The following is a 10359-nucleotide window of genomic DNA, read 5'->3' as shown; positions in this document are numbered from 1 at the left end:
GTGAATTGCAATTTAGAGAAATAAGGCATGGGAACATTGAACAGAAATTAAGATGCATGGAAGATACATTAGTGGAAGTCAGTGCTATTCCCTTCTCAGTGACAGGTCTAGTAAATCTGTCCTACGCAACTACAGTACCACATGCTCTTTTCCTGGCAACACCGATCCATTCAGCAATGGCTATGTGACACAGTTTGAATCACGATACACAAAGTGAAGTTTGATAGGGAGAATGAGGGAACATTATCATTTTCCTGAGAGATGGCTGCTAAAGAAAAGAGAGTTGCATCTCTTCATCTGGACATTATAGTTTTTTATGGATATGAAGCCTGTAACAGTTGTAGCTGTCTCTAGGTACAAGGGAAACATGATAAAGGGAAAAACTGTGATTAGTCAGTACTGAAGCATGTCCTATGTCTGCCTTTCTACTTATGTCAGCAATTTCAAGTGCAGAACAATTCAGGAAATATAACATCCAGGAATATAGACTTATTTGGGGAAATAATAATTGATAATGAAGTTCAGCTGTAAATATTTTGTGGACTGAATATTAATTTAACTCATTTAAATACAGACTTAGAACTAAAAAAGTGGAAGGCACATATTAGGAATAAAAATGTTAAAGTAAAAGAATTCAATATAAAATTCTAATAAAAATATGAAAACAAACCTAAGATCAAGTATAACTGTCATTTTAATAAAGGAATAATTAAATAATGAAAATGACTTTCACACTGAATCAAATAATAAAGGGGAACTGTATACATTGGAAAGTTGTAATTTATCATTTCTTCAAGTGTTCAGGCATATTAATAAAAATTGACCACATTTTAAATCACAAAGGAATTCTAAAATAATTTTTAAAAGTTGAAAATGTTATATTACATTATGGCTTCAATGAGCTAAAACTAGAAATTCAAATAAATAATAGAAACAAATGTTATAATAAATAAAAATAATTATAAGAAATATACTTTATATTAGACTTATGGTGTATAGTTAAAAGGTACTCAGAAGAAAATAGATAAACCTGCATTACTAACTAAGAACATGAAAATAATTGATCTGTCTATTTAATAGTAGTAGATAGAAAATTAATGTATGGAAAGGTATCAGAAGGATAAACATAGGAATTAAAAATCAGGAAAGAGGAAAGTAGTAGAAATAGTAAATAAAATGAAAAGCAGTTTACTAAATAAACTAATGGAATAAATTAACCTCCAGCGAACCTAATGTTAAAAAGAAGAGGAAACAATATATAGTAACTGATAAATAATGTGGAAATAAACATATGTGAAATATCTCAAATAATAAGAGAACAAACATTCTATAAAAACTATCTAAAATAACTGAAAAACTGGATAAAAATGATAATGTTTCAGGAAAATACAAATAACCAAAATTCAATGCTAAGATGTTAGAAACTTTAAATAGACCAAGGGCTATTGAATTAATCACATACATTTAGAAATTAACTCCCCAATTATAGCCTGCTGTTTTTTAACAGGTTTATACAGCACTTTCTAAACTGTCCCAAAGAAAAAAAGAAAAGGTAAATTTTCAGGTTTATTTTTACTTAGCCAGTTTGGCAACAATATCAAAGTCAAGATTTTCTTCAAAACCTAATTCTGGATCAACTTCAGCACATAACTGATCAACAGCACAACGGTCAGAGTCCACACCTTGGCACCCGTGGTGTCAGCCTGGAAAGTTCTAGAGTAATACTTACCACTCACTGCCCACCAAAGCCATCGAAAGTCTCTATAATGTTATAAATAACTTTAACCAGATAATCTTTGTGAACACAAGATGATAAATTCCAACATTAACTAAGTGGATGAGAAGATTCATTAAACATAATTTTTTATCAATTATAAAATATGTTCACAGAGCAGGGAATATTTGTTAGGAGGTAGATAAACACCTGCAATGCTGTTAATTTTTTAAAAATTAACTCCAAAACTGAAAAATGTAGGACCATTAACAAATTTTTTTTTAAATATGAAATCATTATCTACTCTCATAAAGGACAAAGACTTTCAGTTTGTTTTTTAAATCTCCAAATATAAGGCAAGAAGTTAGTAAAGTGACTAAAACAGGAAAAAAATATACAAGAATAATTTAATAGTGAAAATAAATATTTTTTTCTTAAATAATTTGTATAATATAGAGTGATAGAGTAAAATTTTGGTAGAATTTATCTGTAAAGGATTCTGGTTTTACTTCAAGTTCTTAAATTTTATTAATTTAATCCCATTTTCTATTATTTCTTGAATATATTGGGCATTTTATATCATTTCAAAATTTTCCCATTTTACTCAGTTTTTCAAATGTATTATTACCATGTTTTTTTTTTGTTATATTGAAATATCTGTCTCAAAAAGTTATATAACCACAAGTTTCAAAAAAGGATTTCTTTCACATTAAAAATAATACCTTTGGGGGCTACTACTTCCAGCAAATTATAAAAATATTTCCTAGTGAAAATCATTTAAAAAATTCTTTAAAAATTATAACAATCCTTTTTACTGTATTTCTGAACTGGTAATGAATGAAGAAAGAGCAAATACATGAAGGTAATGATATTAAATAAAGTAAGTCATTGCTAAGGTAAATATTCATGCTAAAATCTGGGGGTAACCACTGGAAGAAACACGATATAGTTTCCAAAATATTATAAAATATTAAAAATACCTTAAAGTAGATTACATAGCTTCCAAAGTATTAGGAAAAAAAACAAAAAAATTGATTAACCCAAAAGAAAACAATTTAGAAAGAAAATAGTAAAAGGAGAAACACAAATTAACATATTAGACATGAGTCTAATTATAAGAATAGCCATAATCACTATAAATGGACTAAACAGTTAATAGTAAAAATTGTATATAGGATTTTCAGAAACATGCCCATATAGTATTTGCAATATATGTGATCAAAACAAAAGGAAGAAGGGCAAAAAGGTGAATGGGAGTAAGAGGTTCAATATACCAGTTATAAAATAAACAAGTCACAGGGGTGTAATGTATAGCACAGGGAATAATAGTCAATAATATCGAAATAGTCTTGTAGGACGACAGATGGCTATGGGACTTAGTGTACTTAGTGTGGTGAGAACTTCATCAGGGACACTAATGTTAAATGACTATGTTATACACAGGAAACTAATACAGTACTGTATGGTAACTGTATTTTAATTTAACAAGAAAAAAGAAATGTTGAAGCCAAAATTATGTAAAGAAAAAATACTCCAGAAAATTCCTATATTTCAATTTTATTAGATAAAGTAATTTTGAGGCTTAAATTGTTATGAGAGAGAACAAAAGGAAGGGTAACTCTGTATTATTAGAAGATTTAATTGAGTGGGAATATGTAATATTAAAGGTATGATAAAGTGACTTCAAAATACTTAAAGTTAAAAGTAGTACAAGAAAAAATTGAGCTATTTATAATAATAATAGATTGTAATGAACTTTTAAGAAACAGATGAGTTTTTTTTACAAATATCAACATGGAAATAAAATATTTAAACAACTCATTTAAATTTTATCTAATGGCTACATATCAATTTTATATTATAAAGCTGGAAAATATACATCAAAGACATAGAATTATATTTTTAATGTGACTGAAAATTTTAAAAAATCTAAAATCCAACTCAAGAAGTTAGAAAAAAATATCAGAATAAGCCCAAAAGTAGAAAAAAGAACAATAAAGATAAATATAGTAATTAATTCTATAAAGTAGATAAAATAAGCATAAGCAAATAAGCTAATACAGGATGCTTCAAAATGATTAATAAATTTGAAAAGTACTTCAAAATGTATTAGGAAAAGAGGAAAATATGTTAAACTATATGTTAATAATGACTAAATAGAATAATATTACTAATGAGTAAAGTAACAAGAATTGAAATACAATTTCATAGTATAATAAAATGTTTAGGGAAAATAATTAGAAATTAGAAGAAATGTATACATTTGTAGAAAAATATAAAATCCCAAAACCATTCAAAGAGAAATAGGAACTTTGAATAATTCTGTTAACCTTTGAGAAACTTCATCAATAGTTGAAAGCCTTCCTGTAACAGGGTGCAGCCAAGAGGGGGGCCCCAAATAGGGATTTGTAATGGGGTCCAGAAGAGCTTGGAGATAATTGGCTCCACACCACAGGGCCACACCTGCCCAGAATGCTGGCAGCTGTGGCCAATTGTGGGAGGAGCTGGAAATGCGGCTGTAGAGGAAGACTGGAGCTGGGATTTAAACCCAGGCACTGGTAGCAGTTAGGGTCTCTTTTTGGGATCATGAGTCTTTTTGGGAACCACACAGCTTTGGCAGAGGTTGGGACCATGCAGCCTGAGAAAGACGTAGGACCATGTGGCTTTGAGTTGCTTCCTTTTGCCACAGGGCTTAGGTAGCAGGAGAGACTTTGCCTGGAAGGAAAGGGGTGAAAGGTCTCTTGCTGATGGGCCATGAGAAGGTGCCACATGGCTTTGGATTAACTGGAGATCGTGGTGACAACACCGCTGACGGTGTGGGAGCCTGGACCACAGACTTCTACTTCTTTCGTGAGATATGGTACCCCAGACTGGGCAGAGGGAAAAGGAAGGACTGTGTGCATTTGTGGGTATTCTAAAGAACTTTAGTCTGTATTATTTCAAATAAATAATAATTCCTTTCCTTTTCACCAATCTCTGGCATTGAGAGACGTCTTTCCTCTGGCGGTGGGCAAAGTGAACCTAGTAGGTGGGGGGGAACCCCTGGAGAACAAGGGAGGGTCTTTTATATCATTCAGTCCTGCCCCGGTCTGTTCTGTAACATTCCCACTAAGAAAACACCAAATCAGGAATACATTACAGATGAGCTGTACCAAAAATTTACCAATTACAACTTTACACAAACCCTTTAAGAGAATTAAAAAAAAAAAAATCATCTCCTAAAGGTTTTGTGAAGTGTGAGAAACTTAATTTTAAGATGGTTTCCTGGAAAATGTGAAATGGAATTAAGATTACTAATTTCTTAATTTTAAAATCACAACACTCTTTAATTATTCAGATAAGCCTATGTAATCAAATGATTCCTTTAAAGGGGAAAAGGAAGTCAGATAGAGGCAGAAGCAGCAGAAGTCTGATCTGGGGTGCTAGAATGATTCAGTGAGCTATTGCCAGCTTTGAGAACGGAGGGGCCATAAGTCAAGCAAGTAGGCAGCCTCTAGAAGCTGAGAATGACTCCTGGCTAAAAGCCTGTAAGAAAACAGGAACTTTAGTCCTACAACCATGTGAGAAGAAAAAGAATTCTGCAGCCACCTGAATTAGCCTAAAAGTGGACTCTGCCCCACAGCCTCCATATAAAACTCAAGCTCACAGACACTTTAATTTTAGTCCAGTAAAAACTAGAGCTAAAAATCCAACCCTACTATGTCACCAGGGAAGGGGTTCTTGCACACCCTCAAAATAGAAATTAAGAGAGGAGGCAAAACAGATTTAAAAGAAGAGGTTTACTGTGAACAAGGTGGCGGGAGAGGAGGAGAGGGAGCTTGATGCAGCAGTACTGAGCACACACTAATGAAGCATATGGCTCCCAGGGTCTGGCTCCTACAGAGCTGGGCTCTTCACACATGCACAGAGTAGATTTCTTTGCTTTCCAGGTTCCTGCCATGGACTGGTATCTACCAGGACAGGCACAGAGCAGAGCTCTTCTGGGAGTGCCTGAAGAGAAAATTTAAACTTACTGAGAAGCTTTAAAAAGTAACTGAAGACCATGCCCATTCATGTAAGATAGGCTCAACCTGCCTCACCATGATTCCTACATTTCTGATCTACAGAACTGTGAGGTAATACACTTAATTAATTTTAAGCTCTGTGTCTGGGCCCACCTTTGGGCAAAGCCATGACAAAATAAAAAAAACAAATGGGAACTCATACCCATATGGGTTGCTTCTCCAGGTTGCTTCCTCTTCCCAATTTGCCTGATTTTGTTTATTTTTCAGAGTCCTCAGGTAATTATGTTTTGTATTTTAACCAGAGCTTTTGTTATAGTCAGTGGGAAACACAGGCTATAGTGGGCTTTGTCCACCTTGGTCAGAGCTCAAAACCATTTTTGTCTATTCCTATTAAATGCCTGTTAGACATTCTCATTCAATTTTAATTTTTTACATATCTTAATTTCTCTTTAATGTTCCTATGTCTTTATTTCTCTAAATTGCAAATTTTGGTTAATTTAATCTGATAAATCTTCAGGTCATTAGTTATTTTTTGGCTAAATTATATACACTTTTTAACCTATTTAGATTTCAAATATCACCTATAATATTTTGCATTTATAGGGATTTCATTTAGTTATTTTTTAATTTATTGATGTTACAGAGAGAAAGGAAGGGTGGGAGAGAGAGAAAAAGAGAGAAAAACATCAATTTGTTGCCACTTATTTACGCCTTCATTGGTTGCTTCCTGTACGTGTCTTACCAGAGATCAAAACCATAACCTTGGTGTATTGGAACAACATTCTAATCAACTGAGCTCCCCAGTCAGGGCTCATTAAATTATTTTTTTAAGATTTTATTTATTTTTAGATAGAGTAGAAGGGAGAAAGAAAGAGAGGTAGAGAAACATCAACGGGTTGCCTCTTGGCCCACAACCTAGACGTGTGCCCTGACTGGGAATCAAACCAGGAACCATTTGATTTTCAGGCCAGCAGTGCTAAGTTAATTTTTAAAAGACTGATCATACCTGATTTTCTTATAATCTTTGTGATTCCAATTTTTATTTATTTAAATATTTCTTATTTATTCTAAATTATGTAGCTGTCAATTCCAATCAGTATAGGGAGGGGCAAAAGAAGGTTTACAATTTTGAGTATGTGAAACATAGCTTAGTTTTGTATTATTGTTTATTAATTATTGTGTTATTTTCTATATGAACAACTGTAAACCTACTTTTGTCCCACCCTATGTATGTAGTATGTGTCTAAATCTGTCATGTATTAAATTTCTTCTGACTCCCACTTGTGGTGGCCTGCCTCTGCATGTGGTGGGTGATTTTGTTTTTTTTCAATTCCAGAGGAAAAAGAAAGGAGACAGAGAGAGAAACATCAATGTGAGAGAAACATCAGTCAGTTGCGTCCTATACATGCCCTGGCCAGAACCAAATCTGCAACCTAGGCATGTGCCCTGATCAGGAATCAAACCCCTGACCTTTCAGTTTAGAGAAGGGCACTCCAACTAACTGAGCCGCACTAGCCAAGGTGTGGCTGGTGATTTTTGATTATGAATTTATTGGCTGATCTGATCTATAAAACATGTTGGATTTTTTTCAATTCTCATTTATTTTTGGATCCAGGGGCAATATCATATTTTCAATATGAAAAGAAATAGCAGCAAGTTCAACACAAAACAGAAATTTGAAGCTCAGAATAAGACAAAAGGGTAGGGGGAAAAGGCAAGAGCAAAAGAAGAGATGAGATGTGGCCAAAAGACAGAGGGAGTCTTGTCTCCTCTCTTCCAGGCAGTGACTCCAACATGTAGGCTGCAATGCATGCCTTTTTGTACTTGTACGGGACTCTCTTCCCCACCTCCCCTCCTATCCATCCAGAGAAAGGGAGAATGTCAGTGTGAGAGGAAGGTAAGGAGGAAGAGGGTAGGACCCCACTTGGCAGGGTGGGGCAGACATCTGCAAAAGAAACAGCTCAGGACAGAGCTTGGAGAGAGACTGAAAGTTAAGATAATACTGTTAACACCTACTCCAAAGCTTAGGGAGGAGCAGGGCAAAATACCTGGAAACTAGGACATTAACAGCCTGCATCCCACTCTCCAAAACTGCTCTAGAATGGGAAACCCCACTTGTTCCTCGTAGGGACTTCCACCTGCTAGAGTTAATGTGGTTCCCTTTCCCCTTGTCTCCCACATGGGCTTGCCATGGTGCTTCAGCACACAGTTCTAAATGGGGTCTGGATGAGACCCAGCTTCTTGGAGAATTATCTTGAAAATAGGGAGGGAAATACTAACTGGACAGAGGGAGACATGGGCACCAGGAGGAAATACAAAGTTACTCCAAATAGCAGAAACATATTTAGATTTCCCAGAGTGCAAAGAGAGAGGAGACATTCAGTAAACACCAAATTTTTATTAAGCACCTATTATGTGCCAGATACTTTTCTAGAGCACCCCTAAGAGAAAAAGAGAAGCAGAACATGCAAATTCTAAGGGAGAGGAAACAGGCAGTTGAGGAAGAAGGCTGAGGGAACTGAGTAGCCTGAGTGACAGGGCGTGGCCTTAGGTCCCCTCTTTGGCCTCCTCACTGAAATCCTCCTCTTCTGTGGTGGCATCCTGGTACTGCTCTTTATGTTGCTCTCAACCTCAGTAGACTCCATCTTGCCAATGCCCTCGCCTGTGTACTGGTGAAGGAAGGCCTTCTGGTGGAATATGGCAGTGAAGTGCTGTGAGATGTACTTGAACAGCTCATGGATGGCCATGCGGTTGCCAGTGAAGGTGACTGCCATCTTCAGGCCATAGGGCAGGATGTCGCAGACAGCTGTCTTAACATTATTGTGGATCCATTCCACAAAGTAGTTGCTATTCTTGTTATGCATGTTGAGCATGTGCTCATCCACCTCCTTCGTGGACATCTGCAAGACAGCAGCCACAGTGAGTGGCCACGGTGTGATTCACTGGCAGCCATGATGTTATTGGCATCAAATACCTGCTGGGTAAATTAGGGCACAGTGAGGGCCCAATACTACAGGCTTCCATGGCTTCTTAGAAGGGCAAATCCAGGCATGAAGGAGTGGAGGCATGGGACGGGCATCATGTTGACTTCCAGCTTGCAGAGGTCAGCATTGACCTGGACAGGGAAGTTGAGGCAGGTGGTGACATCACTCATGGTGGCTGAGACAAGGTGGCTCGGGTCCCCGTAGGTTGGCATGTCAGCCTGAGGCTGCAGAAGTTGATGTAAAAAGCCTCCATATCAATGCACTAGGTCTCATCAGTATTGTCTGCCAGCTGATGGACACAGAGGGTGGCATTGTGGGGCTCAAGCACAGTGTCAGGTACTTTGGGTGAAGGGTACCACACTAAAGGTGTTCATGATGCAGTCAGGATATAACCGAAAGAGCAGGTTTGGCTGCTTTCCCCAGTGAAAGCCTAACTCATGAGACAGGTGCTGGTGCAAAAGGAAAGAGGTTCATTCGCATGCCACAACATGAGAGAATTGTGGGCTCACATCTCAAAGACCACCCTGCTTCCTACTCAAGCCCCCGGTTCTTGCAGGGATATGAAGGGAAGCTTTTTTCCTGTCTAATTATCTTGCTAATTTTTGGAGCACTGGGGTCCTAGCCATTCATCTTTCTAGTTTTTGGCCTCTAGGGCCTGTCCATTCATCTTTCTAGCTTTTTGCCTGGTGGAGACCTATCCATCCATCTTCTAGCTTTTGGTGCAGTGGGGCCCTGTCTTTATAGCTTTTGGTGTGCTTGGTTTAAGAACCTCCCCTTGTGCCATTTTGGTCAATGGGGAGACGGCCTGGTGTGCCCTGACAGTCTATGATAACAAGGATACTCTTCACAGAGTTTGCTAATGAGCAAGGCGCCCACTCCAGAGCCTGTGCCTCTACCCAGTGAAGGATTCAGCTGGAAACCCTGAAGGCAGTCACAGCTCTCAGCCTTCTTCCCTAACACATCCAGTTCTGAGTCAACCAGCTCAGCCCCCTGTGTAATAGAGGCCCTTGGCCCAGCTGTTGCCAGCTCCAGACTGACCAAAAACAAAGCTGTCTGGTCTGAAGATCTGGCCAAAAGGACCTGAATGAACAGAGTCTATATTCCTGGGTTCTAGATTCACCAAGAGAGTGAGAGGAACATATTTTCTACCTGTGACTTCACTGTAATACACAGAGATGCAGTCGAGCTGCAGGCCACTGTCCCTGTGGAAGGGGCCAGTGGTTGATGTCATGGTCATCACTGATTACCTCCCAGAACTTGGCAGCAATCTGGTTGCCACGTTTGGCTAGCCTGGACGTGCACGATTTCCCTCATGGTTCAAATTAAATTTGTTTGTTCTCCTCAAAGTGTGTACAGGGCGAGGAAATATGTATTATTTTTCTGTGCTGCCACTCTCAGGCTGGTAGAATGGGATATACCCCAGAGGCTGGAGCAGCAAGGTCCCAGCGTGGCAGCAGGAAGGTTCTGAGAGGTCTATGAAACATCATGATCTTAAGTTGAAAAGGTTTTCACTTCTGATAGGAACCAGAGAATGCTACCAAACTGGGATGACTATACAGTTCCCCAAAGGTCCTATCTCTTATCAGAGTGAAATGTTTAGTTTAAGCACTTTACCTTTGCCCTTGCCCCAGCATCCACTTCACAGTGTTAATAGCAG

The 10359-nt window shown here is 37.5% G+C and overlaps 1 pseudogene; it reads right to left on the bottom strand.

The window, feature by feature from the left end:
* Window positions 1-8265: 8265 nt before the first annotated feature.
* LOC112302473 (tubulin beta chain pseudogene) lies at window positions 8266-10016 on the bottom strand (annotated as a pseudogene).
* Window positions 10017-10359: the final 343 nt, after the last annotated feature.

The sequence above is a fragment of the Desmodus rotundus genome, chromosome 6 (genome assembly GCF_022682495.2).
Source record: "Desmodus rotundus isolate HL8 chromosome 6, HLdesRot8A.1, whole genome shotgun sequence".
Taxonomy (NCBI): domain Eukaryota; kingdom Metazoa; phylum Chordata; class Mammalia; order Chiroptera; family Phyllostomidae; genus Desmodus; species Desmodus rotundus.
This window is presented reverse-complemented; position numbering and strand designations above follow the sequence as displayed.